At 44.6% G+C, this 21,383-nt stretch overlaps 1 protein-coding gene across 1 annotated transcript in view; it reads left to right on the top strand.

The window, feature by feature from the left end:
* Nucleotides 1-3,235: 3,235 nt before the first annotated feature.
* Nucleotides 3,236-21,383, top strand: part of PTP4A3 (protein tyrosine phosphatase 4A3) — a 101,632-nt gene continuing 83,484 nt past the window's right edge. Inside the window, exon 1 of the mRNA XM_032223463.1 lies at nucleotides 3,236-3,343. The gene's annotated coding sequence lies outside the window, so the exon portion shown is untranslated. The remainder of the gene's footprint in view (nucleotides 3,344-21,383) is intronic.

The following is a 21,383-nucleotide window of genomic DNA, read 5'->3' as shown; positions in this document are numbered from 1 at the left end:
GGAAAAGTAAAGTTGGGTCTTGAGAAAATGCTTTTGAGATTGAAAATGCTCTGGATTGGAAAAACAGCAGGCCAAGCCTTCAACGCCCTGATACATCTGCCCCCAACTTTTTATATAAGAATATTATGGCGACTCATTAAAATTTAGCCTTCTTTTTCCAAGAATTCAGTCTTAAGAGAATTGGCATGGGATAAAGGCTCTCCAGATTTCTTCTTCAAGCAGCAAGTGATATTTTAAATCTTTGTAATGCCAATGATCTTTTTTTTTAATGTTTTAACTGTTCCCATCAAAGTCAATAGTAATGGTGCGTTTATGAGGCTCGTAAAACGTTTCTCGTTGGTTTCTCAAACTTCACTGCGTGCAAAACTAGGAAACCCCAATGCATTAAGTTACTTAGTAGAGAGAAACTGGCATTATTCATTTATCTGTTAATATACATAGGTTGTCCCTTCAGATGGAAGGGAAGGGAGCCACTTGGGAGATTTATCTGTATCCAAGTGGCCTCAATGACTCAAGGAAAAGAATGCAAATGACCAGCTGTCTGCAAGGAGTATCAATCCTCCATTCTCTACCATCCAGTCAGAGCTGAAGAAGCTTCTGGGATGAGAAAGCAAAACGCCTTCAAAAGGAAAAACCAGAAAGTCCAGTTGCCTCCTGAAAAAGCACCGTTGGGACAACCATGAGCTGGATGACTGAGAATCTCTATAGATCTTTAGCTATGCAATTTGGGATGAAGACCCTTGGAATGGTGTGGAAGTAAGAATGGATTTCCAGATGAAAAAGATTGCAGGCTACAAGAACCATTTGCGCCACTCAGGTGACCCTGAAGAAACAGATAAGACCGCCAAGTGGCCTCAGGGGCCCTCTAAAACAGTGTTTCTCAACCTTGGCAACTTGAAGATGTCCAGACTTCAACTTCCAGAATTCCCCAGCCAGCATTCGCTGGCTGGGGAATTCTGGGAGTTGAAGTCCGGACGTCTTCAAGTTGCCAAGGTTGAGAAACACTGCTCTAAAAGGATGCTAATGATCAGCTGTTTGCAAAGAGTATCAATCCTTCAAATTCCCACCATGCAGTCAGAGCTGAAGAAGCTTCTTGGATGAGAAGTGAAATGTCTTCAAAGAAAAAAAACAAAACAGAAAGTCCAGTTGCCTCTTGGGGGAAAAAAAAAGCAACCTTTTGGATTACAGCAGGCGTGGGCCCCTCTGTCCCCTTGAGGACATGCGGGCTCAGGGATTCTGGGAGTTGAAGTCCACAGGTCGACAAAGGGCCAGAGTTGCCCCATCTCTTGACCTACAGTAGGAAGTTGCCAAGAATTGACATTCAGGGGATGGCACTTAATTGATCTAATCAATTGCTATTCCTCCAGGCTGTGGAAGGAAACTTGGGTCTATGAGAACATTTAGAATAGAATGGAATGGGAATAGAATAGAAATATGGGAACAGAACAGAATAGGAATAGGATGAAGAATGGAGTGGAGTGGAAAAGAGTAGACTAGTCCAGGATATTCTATATATTCTAGAATATTTGTGGCTATTTGCATTCTTTTTAGAGTCGTTGAGGCTACTTCTTTATATTCCTTATTCTATTCTATTCCATTCTATTCCCTATTCTATTCATTTCTATTCCATTCCCAATTCTACTTTATTCATTTCTATTCTATGCTATCTAGATGTACTGTAGGACACGCGGCCCTCGTTATCCACCCAGGCTCCCTCAAGCCACGAAAAAGTCCACGCCGGACGCAAAGCTGATTTCCCCAACAGGGATCACCCGAAACGACCCCTCCCCGGCAACCCACCCGCCACAAGGAGCCCGCGAGCGCCCGGTTGCAAAAGCAGAGCCGCGCCCTGCGTTACTAGTCTAGGATATTCTATATATTCTAGAATATTGTGGTTATTTGCATTCTTTTTAGAGTCGTTGAGGCTACTTCTATTCCTTATTCTATTCTATTCCATTCTATTCCCTATTCTATTCATTTCTATTCCATTCCCAATTCTACTCTATTCATTTCTTTTTAATTTTATTTTTTATTACATAGACAACATCACATGACAATAGGAAAAAAAAAACAATGGGAAAAGGAGAAGAAAAAAAGGGGGGGGGAACCCTATCATCACATACAATATACCTGGCTCATACTACCACATGTGGTGGACTTGCACTGAAGCTAAAAGATACTGGACTAAAATCCACATGAGCCGAGGTGGCGCAGTGGTTAAATGCAGCACTGCAGGCTATTGCTAGATCAGCAGTTCAGCGGTTCAAATCTCACCGGCTCAGGGTTGACTCAGCCTTCCATCCTTCCGAGGTGGGTAAAATGAGGACCCAGATTGTTGGGGGCAATATGCTGACTCTCTGTAAAGCGCTTAGAGAGGGCTGAAAGCCCTATGAAGCGGTATATAAGTCTACTGCTGCTGAAGCGGTATATAAGTCTACTGCTATGTGGTTGGAGAAAATGACACACAAACAAATAGACTGTAAACCAGAGGTCTTTTTATTGGGAATCATACCAGAAACCTACAACAAAGACTTAAAATATCTGATTGTAAATGTGTTAACAGCAGCCAGAATTGTATTTGCAAAAAGTGGAAATACTCTATTCATTTCTATTCTATGCTATCGAGAAGTACTGTAGGGCACGTAGGACACGCGGCCCTCGTTATCCACCCAGGCTCCCTCAAGCCACGAAAAAGTCCACGCCGGAGACGCTAACCCTCTAAACCGGACGCAAAGCTGATTTCCCCAACAGGGAATCATCCGAAACGACCCTTCCCCGGCAACCCCCCCCACAAGGAGCCCGCGAGCGCCCGGTTGCAAAAGCAGAGCCGCGCCCTGCGCTTCGGGGCAACCCTGACCCCCGCCCGCCGCATCACGTGACCAGCCCGCAGCCGGACTCGCTCCCGTCTGGCAGGCAGGCAGGAGGGAAGGAAAGGGGCGTGGCCGGGGAGCCCCCCACGCCCCCTCTCTGTCTCTCGGGGCGGGACCGAGTTCCCGGACCTAAAAAGAAAGAGGCGCACTCCGATTGGCCGCTCAGGCTACGCCGGCTCTGGCGCGCGCGCCCGCGTGCGCGGGGCCCGATTGGCTGCTTCGCTCGCTGTGCTCTGGCGCCCCTCCTCCCGCGGTGGAACGCCTTTGCCTGCACGCGCTTGCGCACGCGCTCCTCCTCTCTCTCGCTCTCTGGCTTTTTTTTTTTTTTCTCCTCTCGCTCTCACTCTCTGCCCCCCCCTCTCCTCCTCCCACCTTCCGCCCGGGCTTTGCACGCGGGAGGCGCGAGGTCTGCGCTGCTGCTCCGGATTTGCAAAAAAAAAAAAAAAAAATCCCCCCAAATTTCCAAAATACGGGTAAGGCTGCTCGTGGGGAAAGGCGCGGGGAGGATGCATCCCACTCACCCACCCACCCACGCGTGGAGGGGAGGGGGCACCCCGGCTTTTCTTTTCTATCCCCCCCCCCTCCCCGAGAAGCGTGCATGGCTTCAGCTGCTTCAAGGCGGGGTGGGTGCAAGGCTGGGGTTGCAAAAGCCCGGGGTGCACCCGGGAAGAATGACCGGGGGAAATTGGGTGGGTGGGTTTTTCTTCTTCTGGGAGGTTTGCATGCATTGCACGGTTGGGGTTTTTGCTTGGGCCTCGCCCTTCTTTCTGCGGGGGGTCCGCGAACCCGGGGGGGATTTGCAAGCGGGGCGGGGGGGGTAGACTCTGCGCGGTTGCAAAATTAAATTAAATATAAAATAAACATAATCTCTTCTCCCCCCCCCTCCCTCCTTTCGATTGCACCGAAAGGCCTAACCCGGATTTTGCATTGCACCCGCCCGGTTGCTGCTTTGGCATTCTGCGGACCGATCCTTGGAGCGGCTCCTGGGTGGGGAAGGGGAAGGAAGGGCGAGAGACCCGAACCCGGGGAGGGGTGTGTGTGCAGCAAATGCCGGATTTGCAGAATCTTAATTGTGCACGTGGGTGCAAAACCTGGCCCCGGGTCTTGCAGGAAGACCCCCGATTCCAAAGCCCATCGGGCTGAGCAGCAAACCCGGTTTACAACCACCCCCCCCCCCCAGAAGCGACCCCGGCAGGCTAAGCCTGCATCCGTTGCATTCAGACTAGACGAGAAAGCTAGGATGATCGGAATCGTGGTTTATTATTTTGCATGGATTTCTTTCTTTCCTACTTTTTTTCTTCCTTCTCTCTTCTTTTTTCTTTCTTTCCTTCACCTTCCTTCCTTATTTCCTTCCTTCCCCTTTTTTCTTTTTCCTCCTTCGTCCCTCCCCATCATCTTCCTTTCTCTCTCTCTCCTTCCTTCTTTTCTCTTCCATCTCTTTTTCGTTTTCTCTTTCTTTCCTTCATCTTCCTTCCTCTTTTCTTCCTCATCCTCCTCATCCCTCTCCATCATCTTCCTTTTACTCTTTCCTTCTTTTCTCTTTTTTTTTCTTTTATTTTCTCTTTCGTTCCTGCTTTTCTTTCCCTCATCTTCCTTCTTTCTTTCCTTCCTTCCTTACTCTTTTCTTCCTCATCCTCCTTCATCCTTCCCCATCATCTTTCTTTCTCTCTCTTCCTTTCCTTCCTTGTCTTATGCCGGGTGGAGTCAACCCCGGGGCTCCAAGAGGCATTGCAGGGAACAAACCACCTTTAAGCCCACTATGGTTGTGTGAATGCATCCCATTGTGGGTCATTTTCCCCTGGGAAACCAGGGGGAAATGGCCAGATGAAGGGATTTGAATCTAAATGAGTGAGGGGTCCACCTTATTGTTGGAAAAAGAAGATGCTTGGGGGTTTCCTGGTTCTTGAGGTTGGGTCTAGAATGGAGCAGAATTTGGAAAGAAGGGTCCACCAATCAATCAGAATAGAGCTGGGAGGGATCTTGGAGGTCTTCTAATCCAGCCCCCCCTGCTCAAGCAGGAGAGCCTATATATATCATTTCAGACATGTCCAGTCTCTTCTTCCAAATCCTTCAGTGATTGGAGCACCCACAACTTCTGGTGTCAAGCTGTTCCACTGGTTAATTGTCCTCACTGTTAGGAAGTTTCTCCTTAATTCCATGTTGCTTCTCTCCTTGATTGCCCCACAGGCGCTTTTTCAAGAGGCCACTGGACTTTTTGGTTTTTTCCCCGCTTCTCATCCAAGCAGCTTCTTGGATGGGAAGGAAAACGTCTTAAGAGAAAAACCAGAAACTCCAGTGGCCTCTTGAAAAAGCATCTTTGGGACAGCTGTGATTTGAATGACGGAGAATCTCCATAGATATCTCTCTCTGATTAGTTTCCAACCATTTCTTCTTATGTTGCCTTCTGGTGCTTTGGAAAATAGGTTGACCCCCCCCCTTCTTTGTGGCAGCCCCCCAAATACTGGAATACAGCTATCATGTCCCCCCCGGTTCCACCACAAAACCGCGTTCGACTAAAGCACGCTCGATGAAACCGCGTAACTGACGTCATCACAGCGCGACAACAGCGCAGAAAAAAAAGCACGCTGTAAATGCTAAAGCTAAAATTAACCCCTAAACCTAATCCTAACCCTTAGCCTAACCTTAACCTAACCCTAAACCTAACCCTTACCTTAACTTGAATCGGCTTGCTTTTAAAGCGCTATTTAAAGCGCCCTTTTTTCTCCGCGGTCGCTGTTGTCGCCCTGCTGATGACGTCAGCGACGCGGTTTAATCGGGCGCGCTTTAGTGGAGCGCGGTTTTGTCGTGCCACGGTCCCCCCCTAGTCCTTTTCTCTAGACTAGGTACCCCCAAATCCTGCAACTGTTCATCGTATGTTTTAGCCTCCAGCCCTCTAATCATCCTGGTGGTTCTTCTCTGCACTCTTTCTAGAGTCTCAACATCATTTTTTATAGTGTGACCAAAACTGGGTGCAGTATTCTAGGTGTGGTCTTGCTAAGGCTTTATAAAGCGGTACTAAAACTTTACATGATCTTAATTCTCTCTTGTTTATACAACTGAGGATTGTATTAGTTTTGGTGGCAGCGGCTGCACACAGCTGACTCAGTTTTAAGAGCTGTCTAAATTTGGAAAACTACCAATTTCGGGGAGGCGTGAGACTTTGCTGCAACTCAAGGGCCTTTCATCATCTTAGCTGCTCCTCTCTGCACTTTTTCCAACCTCTTTTTAGTAACAAGGTGGACCAAAACTGGATGCAGGAGTGGCCTTACTTAAGGTTTTATTGAAAACCGTTGCAAAAGATGGATTTAACAACCGGGGTGTGATCTAAAACTTTACTTTGCTTAGTAGCAGTTTGTGGGAAGCCCCCTTCCGTAGAAGGATGAAATATTTTGAGGGATATTTAAAAAAAAAAAAGCATAGTGACAGTTTTGAGGTCTAAAACTGTTTTCCAAGCTTGGTTACTTTAAGATGGGTGGACTCCTGGCTGGGGGGATTCTGGGAGTGCATCTTAAAAGTAGCCAGGGTAGAAAACACTGCTTTAAAACATATATTTTTTCCAGAGTGGGTTTGCAGGATGGTCTAGAGATGGTATTATCACAGCCAATTGGCCTCGAGGCTGAGTTGAAGCTGAAGCCACGCCTCTGGGCTCCTCTCACTCCCAGTTTCAATGCAGTATGCGCTCCCGAGATCCCGAAAATGAGTCACAATGGAGACACCTCCACCCCCCAATACTGTCTATCTAACCTAGGATGGGAACTGGCCCATCCTGCAAATGCCTCTTAAAATAACAGTTCAGGTAAGACCAACTGTCATTTTCCAGAGTGAGTTTGCAGGATGGTCCAGAGATGGTATTATCACAGCCAATTGGCCTCGAGACTGAGTTGAAGCTGAAGCCACGCCTCTGGGCTCCTCTCACCCCCAGTTTCAACACAGTATGCGCTCCCGAGATCCCGAAAACGAGTCACAATGGAGACACCTCCACTCCCCAATACTGTCTATCTAACCTAGGATGGGAACTGGCCCATCCTGCAAATGCCTCTTAAAATAACAGTTCAGGTAAGACCAACTGTCATTTTCCAGAGTGGGTTTGCAGGATGGTCCAGAGATGGTATTATCACAGCCAATTGGCCTCGAGACTGAGTTGAAGCTGAAGCCACGCCTCTGGGCTCCTCTCACCCCCAGTTTCAACACAGTATGCGCTCCCGAGATCCCGAAAACGAGTCACAATGGAGACACCTCCACTCCCCAATACTGTCTATCTAACCTAGAATGGGAACTGGCCCATCCTGCAAACACCTCTTAAAATAACAGTCCAGAGATGGGACATACCCAAGTTTCGTCCCAAGGATGGGCCCTCACTGATCCGGCAGGACCTGTTGTAGGACCCTGCGGCCGAGCGCCGTGTCGGAAGATGCGAAGGCATCCAGCCTGTAGTGCCGGATGAAGGGCGACGGGGATGCCCACGTCGCTGCCCTGCAGATGTCTTCTATAGGGACCTGGGAGGCTCAGGCCACCGAGGTGGCCACACTCCTAGTGGAGTGGGCCGTGATGCCGGCCGGAACCGGCAAGTTCTGCGTCTCGTAGGTGAGGGCAATGGCCAGACGGATCCATTGGCTAATGGTGGACGGGGAGACCCTCTTCACTAGTGACGAGGGTTGGAAGGATACAGACAGAGCCTCAGACCTATGAAACTCCGCCGTCCGCCTTAGGTAAATCTGTAAGGCCCTTCTTACATCTAAATGGTGCCAACTGTGCTCCTGCTCCCTGGTCGGGTCTGGGCAGAAGTCTGGAAGAACCACCTCCTGCACCTGGTGAAAGACCATGTTTACCTTTGGCAGGAAAGCTGGGTCCAGGCACCTTTCTTGACAGTCTGACCTCCCACCCCCTCTATCTATCTTATCTATCTATCTATCTATCTATCTATCTTATCTATCTCATCTAACAATCCATTCATCTATCTATCAATCATCTATATCATCTATCTAGCTATCTATCATCTAACAATCCAGCTAGCTAGCTATCATCCATCTATCATCTAGCTAGCTATCTATCCTCTATCTAGCTATCTGTCATCTAACAATCCATTCATCCATCCATCTATCTATCTATCATCTATATCATCTATCTAACAATCCATCCGTCATCTATCTATCATCTAACAATCCATTCATCCATCTATCATCTATCTATCTATTCTCTATCATCTCACAATCCATCTATCTTATCTATCTATCTTATCTATCTCTCATCTAACAATCCATCCATCTATCTAACAATCATCTATCTATCATCTATCTAGCTATCTATCATCTAACCATCCATCCATTTAGCTATCTAGCTATCTATCAATCATCTATCTATCATCTATCTAGCTATCTATCATCTAACAATCCAGCTAGCTAGCTAGCTAGCTATCATCCATCTATCATCTAGCTAGCTAGCTATCCTCTATCTAGCTATCTATCAGCTAACAATCCATCCATCCATCCATCATCTATCTTATCTTATCTTATCTTATCTTATCTTATCTTATCTATCTATCTATCTATCTATCTATCTATCTATCTATCTATCTATCTATCTATCTATCTATCTATCTATCTATCTTGCAAGCACGAAGGCATCAGCCCTTGCAAAAGAGGCCTGTAGTTATGACATGGCATTTCGTAGAGTTGTCTGTGGCCTTTAGACATGCACAGAACGGGGCGCGCATCATGTAACTTTTTAATATGTGAATGTTGCACTACGTAACTTTTAAATACAGGAATGCACCGGATAATCTTTGCAGGCCTGTAGAGAAGGAATTCAAAACTTCCTTGGAGCTTTAGTCTTCGGCCGTTTTTTGGTCATTAAAAGAGTTTTAGGAGAGCCACGCTCTGGGATCAAAGGCAGAACATTGCTTCGGCTGTGTGTCTTCCTGGGATCAAACATCTGTTCCACATCTGTGGTGTTATCCTGGGGGGGGGGGAGACAGGTAGCGCAAAGACAGGTGGTGTGTTTACAGCTCATGCGTCTTTTTAGCCACTGAAGCTGCACTAAACAGGTCCTCAAGTTACGACTGTAATGGAGCTTGCCTAAAATGGTCAGTATTGATAGCGGTTGTTAATCGAGTCATCCAAAGGGAGTGATCTAATTTTATGAGCATTGTTTTTGACGTGGTTGTGAATTATTCGATGGTTTGCTAGGAGATGCTTGTGCAAAAAAACAAAAAGCAAATTCCTGGGGGTTGTTTGTGTTTTTTTGCAAAACCGTCATTAAATGAGATAACGTGGCCGCAGGATGCCACAAATGGCTACAGCTGTGGTCTTGGTGGCCAAAGTGCAGCCATGAAGGTGGGAATCCAGCCGTCAGAATTTTGAATCTGGGTTCTAAGGGCTCTCGGAGAGGTTGGTCGTAAGTTGAGGATTATCTGTACACGACAGGTAATCCTTGAGTTACGATCACAACGGAGCCCAAAATTTATGTCGCAAAATGAGACACCTGTTAAGTGAACCTTGTCCCATTTTACGATTTTTCTTGCTGCGGTTGTTAAATGAATCACTGCTGTTTTGTAAGTTGGGAACTCGGTTGTTAAGTGAATCTGACATTGCTCGTCGGAAGATCGCAAAAGGAGATCACACGACCATGGGAAACAGCAATGGTCATAAGTATGAACCAATTGCCGAGAGTGAGTTTTAATCATGTGACCACGGGGAGGCCGCCACGTCATAAGTGTGAAAATAGTCATGAGTCACTCCTTGCAGTGCCGTTGTAGCTTTGGACAGTCACTGAGTGAACTGTTGTAAGTGGAGGAGTTAACCTGTATTTCAAGCCCTTATTATTGGCCGGATTAAAAGTACGCCATCAAAGCAAAGTTGGATCGGTTCCACTTTAATTTGTTTTTTTATGGATCCATTCTCTGAGTTTGGAACGATAATTTAGCCGTTTAGGCTGCTTTGGGCCTTAATAGTTTGTATAAAATTCCGAATTTAATAGTGTTTAGCCCAATTCTTAGATGATACCTAAATTAAGAAAGAGGTATTAACCTGCGAGGATCTCACCATATTGATCAGGGAGATTCATTATGGCCTTCAGCTTGTTAGTCCTTGAGTTACAACCATTCATATAGAATAGACTAGAATATATTACAATGCAATACAATATAATGCAATAGAAAGGTGGGTAGGTAGGTAGGTAGGTAGATGGGTGATAGGTAGGTAGGTAGATGGGTGGTAGGTAGGTAGGTAGGTAGATAGATGATTGATTGATTGATAGATAGATAGATGATAGATAGATAGATGATAGATAGATAGATAGATAGATAGATAGATACATAGATAGATAGATGATAGATAGGATAGGATAGGATAGGATAGGGAAGAATAAAAAACAATAGAAGAGAATAAAATAGAGAAGAATAAAAACAGTAGAATTGAATGATTGATGGATGGATGGATAGGATAGGGAAGAATAAAAAAGAATAGAATAGAGAAGAATAAAAACAATTGAATGAAGGATGGATGGATAGGATAGGGAAGAATAAAAAAACAATAGAATAGAATAAAATAGAGAAGAATAAAAAACAGTAGAATTGAATGAATGATGAATGGATGGATAGATGGATAGGATAGGGAAGAATAAAAAGCAATAGAAAGAATTCAATTCTTTATTGGCCAAATGTGATTGGACACACAAGGAATTTATCTTTGGTGCATATACTCTCAATGTACATAAAAAAACAAGATACATTCGTCAAAAATCATATCCCTTAATGATAGTCAGCGGGTACAAAGAAGCAATCAGATCATACTAGGAAACTATAAATCGTAAGGATACAAGCAACAAAGTTACAGTCTGTAGTCATAAGTAGGAGGAACGATGAGAAGACTAATAGTAATAGTAATGCAGACTTATGGGGACACGGTGGCTCACTGGCTAAGATGCTGAGCTTATCAATCAAAAAGCTCGGCAGTAAGTTGAGGTCAATTGAGCCCAAAATTTCTTTGCTAAACGAGACAGTTAAGTGAGTTTTGCTCCATTTCCTGACCTTCTGTGCCACAGTTGTTAAGTGAATCACTGCAGTTAAGATAAGTTAACCTGGTGATAAAAAATTGGGCCAAAGAAACAGATGGTTAAAAAAAAAAGATGATGGTGAACATGTCGATTTTAAAGAATGAACTGTTTTTATTAGGTATAATAGCAGACCAATTAGTTAAGAAAAGTATGTATTTAATACTACATGTTGTAACAGCAGCGAGGATTATATTCGTGCAACATTGGAAAAACGAAGAAAAACCACAAGACGAGATAATTAAGATACTAGATTGTGCAGAAATGGACAGATTGACATTGAGAATTAAGCAGAAAGAAGACACAATACTATCAAACATGGAATTTCTTGTACCAGTGGTTGGGGAAAAGGGGTGGAGATTAAGAATATAATTAGCATTGTTAAGCAAATTAATAGGGGATGCAATGGCTCAGTGGCTAAGACGCTGAGCCTGTCAATCAGAATGGTCGGCAGTTTGGCTGTTCGAATCCCTAGCTCCCCCTAAGGGAGTGAGCTCCCGTTACTCGTCCCCGCTTCTGCCAACCTAGCAGTTCGAAAGCACGTAAAAAAAAATGTAAGTATAAAAATAGGAACCAGCTTTGGTGGGAAGGTAACTGAAGGTGCTAAATGTCTTGAATATGTCACATTTGCTAAGTGAATCACTGCAGTTCTTAAATGAATAACATGGTTGTTAAATGAAACTGGTTTCCCCATTAACTTTGCTTGTCAGAGGTCGCAAAAAGGGGTTAGGATACTGCAACCGTCATAAATGTTAGTTGTCAAGGGGCTGAATTTTGATCACTTAACCATGGGGATGCGGCAATGGTCATAAGTGTAAAAGACGATCATAAGTCACTTTCTTCAGTGATGTAACTTAGAACGGTCGCTAAATAAACTTGTAAGTCAAGGATTATCACTAGTTTCCAATTGGTAAATCTTAACTTTGTCAGTTGTTTATTTCGTCAGTTTCTCCGAATTTTGATCCCTTGACCGTCGGGATGGTTGTGTGAAATACGGTCATAAGTCATTTTTTTCAGTGCTGTTGTGACTCCGAACAGTCACTAAGTGAATTGCTGTAAATCAAGGACTACTTGTAAACAAGTAGGTGGCTTCTTCGAGCATTGCCACCATACTTTTTCACCAGAAAAAGTTTCTTCTCAACTGGGAAGTTGGTTTGGTGCGTCCAGATTTTCGCTCTTTAAATTACCTAGCTAAAATCTTGATTCCGATCGGCAGGAATGTTATTCCCCCCACAATTCACTTCAAATGCCGGTTTAATTGTAGTCTGTAAATTCTTAATTAGGTTTCGGGACACACCTCTGGAAATCAAGATTGAGATCTCCGTGCAGCCACCTGGAGATCCTTATTGCGGTGAAATGAATCACACAAATACAGTTTAGACTTGTGGCCCCGAACTGCACCCTCGAAAGGCCCAATTTGGAGTTAGCCTCCGGTTGTTGTCACAGCTGATGTGGGGCTTGGTGTGGCTGTTGTATCAAAAACAGCCTCCGTGGACCTAACCCATTGTGATTCACTTAACAACCAGATTCCCAATTTAGGAACTGCATTGATTCACCTAACAACTATGGGAAGAAAATTCGTAAGATTGGGGCAAGAATTCGCGGAACAACAACTATGAGGAAAAAAATTTGTCAGATGGGGCAAAATTCACTGAACCAGATGTCTCATTTAACAACAAATGGTAGTCTCATTTAACAACAAATTGTAGTGAATGGCAGCTGGTTAATTCATGATGATGTCACTAGCTGGATGTGTGATGCTTATTTATATTCTCATATAACAGATTATAATAATAGATCAAGGCAGTTCTTGAGTTATGACCAATATTGAACGCAAAATTTATGTTGCTAAGTGAAGCATTTGTTAAGTGAGTTTTGCTTCATTTTACAACCTTTCATGCCACATCTGTTAAGATTGTTACAAACGGTTGTGTCCTGCAAAAGGACTCCTCCCAAAGTTTCTTCTTATATACTCTCTTGGGAGGAGCCAAGCCACAATCACCTGGGCTTGATTATCTCTTATGAGTCTGTCTCCATAACCGCTGCCTCTGTTTCTCCACCCTATGTTGCCTGGCATCAGGGACAAACTCCCTTTGATCTTCCCCACTGCTCCATGCCTCAGGTACCTCCTGGTGGCCAACCAGCCTCTCTGGTCCCTGCTTGGAGTCTGAACCCTGCCCAGGGTCCTCCACATCTTTCAGAGCCAACTCATAGGGTCCCTCGCTATCGGAGTCCATCGGCAGTTCCACGGCTCCTGCTGGGCCACATCACATAACCATGGAACATGATGACCTTGGAGACGGTGTCTTTCTTGCGGAAGATCTCCAGATGTTCACCCTTAGGTTGGATATCTTATAGATCATCGCATATCTCACACATCACCTCTTTCCCATCTCAGATTCCATTTAACGTGGGAATTGCCTCGTGGGCGCCCATATCTGCAGTGCCGGTCACATTTCACTGAGGGCATCTCTGGATTTTAATCTAGGCTTCTTCCATGCAGAAGAATGCTGAGTATGAAGGAAAATGTCCCTCAAGGCCCAACAGCCCACATGTTTTCCAGCACCAATCTTGCAGCCAGATCACAATGCTTGGAAGATAAAAGAGTGAAAAAGCTTGTCGAATGACGCACGTCAGATTCAGAGCTGTCATATCAGGATCTAACCAAATAAAATGTTATCCATCCAACACAATTTGACTTGATGTAGAGAAAAGTAAGGTCTTGCACTTAGGGAGGGGAAAAAACCCAATGGACAGGTACAGAGGAGGTTAAATTTGACTCTAGAGTAGTAACTGCGCGAGGGATCTTCGAGTCTTAGTGGATAACCAGTTAAATATGAGCCAGCGGTGTGCGGGTGCAGCCAATGCAATCCTAGGTTGCATTAGCAGAGGGATAGTACCAAGATCACGTGAAGTGTTAATGTCAGTTTATAATGCGTTGGTAAGACCACACCTAAGAGTATTGAATCCAGTTTTGGTCACCATGCAATTAAAAACTTTGGAAAGGGTGCAGAGAAGAGCAACTAGGATGATTGGGAAGCTGAAGGTTAAAACATATGAAGAATGGTTGCAGGAATTGAATACATCTAGCTTAACGGCAAAGCTAGGCAGCATCCTAAAAAGCAGAGACATCACCCTGCCAACAAAAGTGTGTATAGTCAAGGCTGTGGTTTTCCCAGTTGCAATAGATGGCTGGGAAGGTTGGACTATAAGGAAGGCTGAGCGCCAAAGAATGGAGGCCTTTGAACTCTGGTGCTGGAGAAGACTCCTGCATTGAGTCCCTTGGACTGCAAGGCGATCCAACTGGTCAGTCCTAGAGATCAACCCTGACTGCTCTTTAGAAGGCCAGATCCTGAAGAGGAAACTCAAAGACTTTGGCCACCTAATGAGAAGGAAGGACTGACTGGAGAAGAGCCTCATGCTGGGAACAATGGAGGGCAAAAGAAGAATGGGACAACAGAGAATGAGGTGGCTGGATGGAGTCACTGAAGCAGTCGGTGTGAGCTTAAATGGACTCCAGAGGATGGTAGAGGGCAGGAAGGTCTGGAGGAACATTGTCCATGGGGTCGCAATGGGTCAGACACGACTTTGCAACTAACAACAAGAAGTTTAATGAAGACACTAGGGACAACATGATAGCAGTGTTCCAATATTTGAGGGGCTATCACAAAGAAGAGGGAGTCAACTTATTTTCCAAAGTACATGAAGGCAGGACATGAAGCATCGGATGGAAACTCACCAAGGAGAGAAGCAACTTAGAAGTAAGGAGAAATTTCCTGACAGTGAGAACAATTAGCCAATGGAACAGGTTACCTCCAGAAGTTGTGGGATGTGAAGTTACTGGAGGTTTTAAAGAAGAGATTGGACATCCATTTCTTTGAAATAAAATAAGGGTTTCCCGCTTGATCAGAGGGTTGGACTAGAGGACCTCCAAGGTCCCTTCCAGGCTTTATTCTGAAGGAATGAAGGAACGCCTCCTCTAAATTTCATGTTTTATATGGATGTCCTTTGGTACGTCCTGCTATGCGGATCAGATAAGAGAGTCTTTAATCCGTTTCAAAGGTTTTATTATCAAAGGTCTTTTCTTTCGAATGGGGAGTAGGTTTCTTTACCTATTAAACCGAGCTTCAAAATCTTCCTAGCGGGGGCCAAGAAAATGCAAATTTCAAAAGCAACCCTGCCAACTTGGCATCTGTAGCTAGTGGTAGAAAATTGGTAAGAGTGACCTTCGATCCCAATTAATACTGTCCTGCGTCTCCTATCTTCAAAAGCAGCCTTTGTGCCTTTGAACGTTCGGTCCTATAAATGTAGATTTGGGGTTTGTTCTTTAGCATCAGAGAAAGGGAGAAGAATCGTATGAATTGCTGGCAAAATTCAGATTGGAATGGCTGGTGCAAGGCTCCGAGGGAGGGAGAAATCCAGGAAGAACAAAGCTGTTTTTGTGGGACGGGAGGCGAGCTGGCAATGGCTCTGTGAATCTGAAGTTCTTCAGAAGGTGACCTCTAGGCATCAACTTCATCCCCCAAACTGGTGGGCGGGAGATTTCTGCAAGTTGGTGACATGCCAACATGCCCCTTCCCTCTTCTTAATCTCTAAAAAGTTTGCACGCATGTCTGTCTGCTCCCTTTCGATTACTCCAATTTCTGGGTTCATTTTTGTCTTGAAGGACCTCGCAAAGAGAAGCATCTTCACCAGCTGGCTCGGTTTTAGAAGAAATAACCTAATCAAGGAAATGATGCTTTTTAGTGGACGTCCCGTTGAGTTCCACAAAGGCAGAAAATACCAATGAAATATAGAATCACAAGGTTGGAAGGGACATTGGAGGTCTTCTGGTCCAACCCCCCTCCCCCCATTGAAGCAGGAGACACTATACCAGTGATGGATAACCTTTTTCCCATTGCGTGCTAAAAGCGGGGGGAGCGCGGGGTGTATGTGGGGGCGTGACCCGACAATAGCGTGCCGACAAAACCGCGCCAACAACACCGTGATGTCATAAACGTCCACAACAACGCGCCGACAAAAGCGCGATTTAAGTTAAGGTTAGGGATATTATGTTGTTTTTGTTGTTTTTTGATGGCGTGCATTTGTCGGCGCGCTTCTGGGCGCATTCGTCGGCACGATTTTGACCTCGCGGTTTTCTCACCGCGGTTTTGTCGCTTTTGTCAAGCGTGCATTTGTCGGTGAACCGCGTGGGGGTGCCCACACACATAATTCTATGCGTGTGGCCCCCGCCCTCCCCCCTGCTTTTGATGCGCGATGGACCCATTTTTTGTCCTCCCCAGGCTCCAGAGACTTTCTAGGGCAAAAACAGCCTCCCCGCCCCCAAAGGCTACATGAGACTTCCCTGAAGCCTCCGGAGTGCGAAAAATGGCTCTACGGGCAAAATGGAGCTCAGGTTTGCCCATACGGCTATTTTCTGCCTTCAGGAGGCTTCCCTAAAGCCTCCGGAGCACGAAAAATGCCAAAAAAGAAGGTTGAAGTCAGCCTTGCATTGTCCTAACAATTGTCTCCAAATGCCACCTGTGGTACGTGTGCCATAGATTTGCCGTCACGGCCCTATACCATTCTGGACAAATGGCTGTCCAATCTCTTCTTTAAAACTTCCAGTGTTGGAGCATTCACCTCCATCCAGGCCGAAAACATGGGGAGGGGCACATATGCACCTTCCTCCCCGCCGCACCCCATTTTTGCTACCAGAGGCACCGTGAGCCAGTCCTTTGCTATTTCCAGTCCGGCTGTTGTTGCCGGCAGTTTATGATTGTGTTGCGTTATTTTGAGGGGACAGCACATTTACACTGTTATACAAGCTGTATAACTCACTACTTTAATTTGTAGCCAAGTGTCGTTTCTTCAGTGTTGTCACATGAAAAGATATACGTAAATATTTACAAAATCTAAAGGGGTGTACTCACTTCTGTGATATACTGTACTGTTCTGTCCCCCCCTTCTCGGCTCGATAACAGACGACAGGCAAGCAACTTAAAAGGAACTCTCTTTATCAGTTCTCGGCTCCGACTGGCTGCGAGCCCAAAAATAACATAAATAAAATCTCTAACGAGATAACAAAATACCAAACAAAAACTCTTACAAGCAATGCACTTCTTCAAGTGTAGCCTTGAATCAGGCTTACAGGGAAACAAAGCACTTCTCCAAGTGTATCTTACATAAACCACGACCGATGATCAATCAATGTTGAACGAACCAAGGAACATTGACTCCTGCAACCAGGGCGTGGCACCATCCCTCCTTTTATCCCCAGAATATACCCCTAACAAGCCCCAGCTTGCATCCTGAAAAGACTCACAGAAGACGTCTGCTGAGTCACAACACTGTACATAGAATAGAATTGGGATGCGACGGTAGAATAGAAATAGGAACAGAACAGAATAAGAATTAGAATTCTTTATGTGTGATTAGATACACAAAAAAATTTTTCCGGTGCATAAACTCTCAATATACATACAATAATAATATACGTATATACATACATACACACAGACGCACATACATACTGTGTTTCCCCGAAAAGACAGGATCTTATTTTCTTTTGACCCCCAAAATAAGTGCTTGGCCTTATTTTGGGGGAGATCTTATTTTATTATTTTTGAAGTGCAGGAAGCGGTGATCGTGGTCGTCTCATGGCTGCTGCTGCTGTGTTGCAATATATTCGGGGAGGGCTTATATTTGGGGGAGGGTTTATTTTCAGGGAAACAAGGTGCACACACATGCATACACTAAATTTGTAGACAACATATTTAGAAAGAGTTGGAAAACTAAAATCGTACCTTTGAGGAAATATATATATATATATATATATATATATATATATATATATATATATATATATATATATATATATATATATAAGCAAACAACGTATATGTAAAACTTGTCTGCTTGCATAATGCATCTTTTGAGAATTTACCCCGAGGTGTGCTATTCGGGGATAATTTATGCGCATGTTCCCATTTTGCTTCTGCTCCTCCTTCAGATGTATTTTGGGCTTCCCAAATAAGCAAAGGAAACCCCTGGCTCCCTTCGAAATTTGGCCTCCCAGCAGTTCCAAAGAGGCCAGTTTACCGACTCCGCTGACCCCTTTCACGGGGTGTTGTCCTGAGTTTTGAGAAACTTGTCCCCTACGTACTAAATGAGAAAAAAAAACCATTGCAGCTGGGAGCGGTATTTTTGGATTCTTGTGTGAAAGGAAAAGGGCCAAGAAATCCCCTCTGCCAAATTTTCATATTCCCAGGAAATTAATTCACCCTGGTGGACACGATTCCGGTTTGGACTTTTTAACTCATCGTGATAACGTTACATCTCCTTTGTAGCCCCTCAAAAGTTTGGGTTTGATGTACATCACCATAATCGTTCCATTTTTAACCCGTTGCAGATAATCCTTGATTTACGACTATCTGTTTAGCGCCCAAAGTTACAACGGCCCTCAAAAATGTGACTTATGACCGTTGTTCGCATTTAACGACCGTCACGGCAACCCCATGAACTTGCGATAAAAATTTTTCAGGCACTATGGACCAACGGTATGTATGTACCTCATGTTTTGGAGTTGTGTGTTTGCTGTTGCGACGTTCCAACAAACAAGCCAGATCTGCTTAACGACAATATGATTCAATTAAGTGCTGTGATTTGCTTAACAAGCATGGTTTTAAAAAAAAGGTCTTACAATTGGATGTGACTCGCTTAGCAACCATTTTGCTCCAGCAAACCAAATTCTGGTTTCGCTCTTGGTCGTAAGATGAGGACTACTTGTTATAATTAGAATTGATTTGGTTATTCGTGGGCCAGGGGTCTTTCCTGTTCTCTATGTATATTGGCATATTAATTCTAAAAGTCTTTGAATGCTTTTGCTGTCCATTTTATTCTCCTCTTGAATTTTAGTTATCATTTTCTCTTGTTTTCTCAGTTTCTATATGCCAACCATCTCCCTGGTTTATTTGCATGTTCAAAAAAGCATCGTTTTGTCTTATTTCCGTTTCTTTTCAATATCCGAAACTAAGAAATTTGTTGCTGCAATCATTTTAGTTGATTAAGTATGTTAAGATCTTCCGGTGAATTCTGGAGTTTCCTCTCCTTTAGTTTAATTTTTTGTAGCACATTTTGGATTTCGTTCATCCACGTTCCTCTTAATTGCTTAATTGTATTGTATAAAAATGCCCTTGTATCACAGTCACCTTACAAGCATCCCAAACTCAAATTGGTTCCCTTACCTAGATTATCATTAGTCTTAATAGATCAACAGAGTTGGAAGGGACCTTGTAGGTCATCTAGTCCAACCCCCGCCCAAGAAGGAGACCCTACACCATTTCTGACAAATGGCAGTCCAGTCTCTTCTTGAAAGCCTCCAGTGATGAAGCTCCCACAACTTCTGAAGGCAACTTCTGTTCCATGGGTTGTGGCAGAACCAATGCATAAGATGGTTTCCAGGCCTGACAGATTGATTGTTCTCACTGTCAGAAAATTTCTCCTTATTTCCAGGTTGAATCTCTCCTTGTTCAGTTTCCATCCATTCTTCCCTGTCTGGCCTTCAGGTGCTTTGGAGAATAGCTTGATCCCCTCTTCTCTGTGGCAGCCCCTCAAATGTTGGAAGATGCTATCATGTCTCCCCTGGTCCTTCTCTTCGCTAGACTAGCCATGACCAGTTCCTGCAACCGTTCATTGTATGTTTTAACCTCCAGTCCCCTAATCATCTTGGATGCTCTTCTCTGCACTCTTTCTAGAGTCTCTGCATCTGAGAATCCTCCTCCTGAAAAACCTGCCTTTACTGGCTTATTCCTCCCTTCCATATTTAAGTCAATATTGCATAAGGCTAAAGCCTCTACCCAATTGGGTATGGTTCCACCACAAAACCGCGTTCGACTAAAGCGCGCTCGACGAAACCGCGTAGCTGACGTCATCAACAGGACTACAACAGCGCGGAGACAGAAGCACGCTGTAAACGCTAAACCTAAAATTAACCCCTAACCCTTAACCTAACCCTAACCCTAACCCTTACCTTAAGTTGAATCGGCTTGCTTTCAAAGCGCTATTTAAAACGCCCTTCGTTCTCCGCGCTCGCTGTTGTCGCCCTGTTGATGACGTCAGTGACGCGGTTTAATCGGGCGCGGCTTAGTCGAGCGCGGTTTTGTCGTGCCATGATTGGGTATTACTACCCAAGGGTCCACTAATCCCCTCTGTATCTCAAGATCCGAAGGAAGGGCTTTTTGATGAGACCACCCTGGCACAGCACATGGCCTTATTTTCGGGAGGTCTTGTTGTTTTTGAGGTGCAGGAGGCGGCGAGCGTGGTCACCTCATGGCTGCTTCTGTGTTGCAATATTTTCAGGGCAGGGCTTATTTTAGCGCATGCGCTCAAAAGCCCATTTGGGCTTATTATCCAGGGAGGTCTTATTTGAGGAGGGGCAATGTGGTAGATACATAAATATCATAACTTTTTAACATTTTGTGTGTTTCATTTTGGGGTGCTTCAACCGTCGTAACTGAAAAATGGTCATATTTTTCAGTGCTGTTGTGACAAGAACGGCCGCTAAGTGAACTGAGCCGAGGTGGCACAGTGGTTAGGGTGCAGTACTGCAAGCCACTTCAGCTGACTGTTATCTGCAGTTCAGCGGTTCAAATCTCACCGGCTCAAGGTTGACTCAGCCTTCCATCCTTCCGAGGTGGGTAAAATGAGGACCCAGATTGTTGTTGGGGGCGATATGCTGACTCTGTAAACCGCTTAGAGAGGGCTGAAAGCCCTATGAAGCGGTATATAAGTCTAACTGCTATTGCTATTGCTAACTGTTGTAAATCGAGGATTACCTTTATTTCATTTATCAAATTTACGTGCGTCTTCCAACTCTGATATTCTGGTATACTGATGACTGTTTCTCACATTTATGACTCCCGTTCATGAGCTCAATATTCAAATATGGCAACTGACTCAGATTTATGACCATTGTAGTGTCCCCGGGATCATGTAAACCCTTTTTTTTTGCGACCTTCTGAGAGGTCAAGTCAAGGGGGGCGCCAGATTCACTTAACAACCTTGTTAATAACACTCGTGTCGATCCCCTTAACAACCGGGGGAAGAAAGCTCATAAAATCGGGCAAAGCTCAACAAGTGTTTCTCTTAACAGCAGAAATGTTGGCTTCCGAGATGGTCATAAGCCAAGGACTACCTGTCAAATAATCCGATCTATTTGGGGGACTAGTGGAGAAGGGGCTGCCGGCTCCGAAGAGGTTCGTGGTCTGCTTGTCTTTGGTTAATCGAGTTTCTCCCTGTCTTGAGTGAATCTCTGCAGGGCATTTGGTAAACATGGTTTCAAATGACGGCTCCGGTTTCTTTTGCGGGGGGATTTGTAAACCGAGATGAGCTGCCCGTAGGAGTGATCCAATCACAAAATCCAATCCCTCTATGTGAATAGTGAAAGCTCACTTTGTCAACCTGGGTAGGCTGTTTATCCTGACA

Source organism: Thamnophis elegans, chromosome 8, assembly GCF_009769535.1.
Source record: "Thamnophis elegans isolate rThaEle1 chromosome 8, rThaEle1.pri, whole genome shotgun sequence".
In the NCBI taxonomy this organism is placed as follows: domain Eukaryota; kingdom Metazoa; phylum Chordata; class Lepidosauria; order Squamata; family Colubridae; genus Thamnophis; species Thamnophis elegans.
The sequence above is the reverse complement of the archived record's forward strand: the minus strand, read 5'-3'. Positions and strand labels throughout refer to the sequence as shown.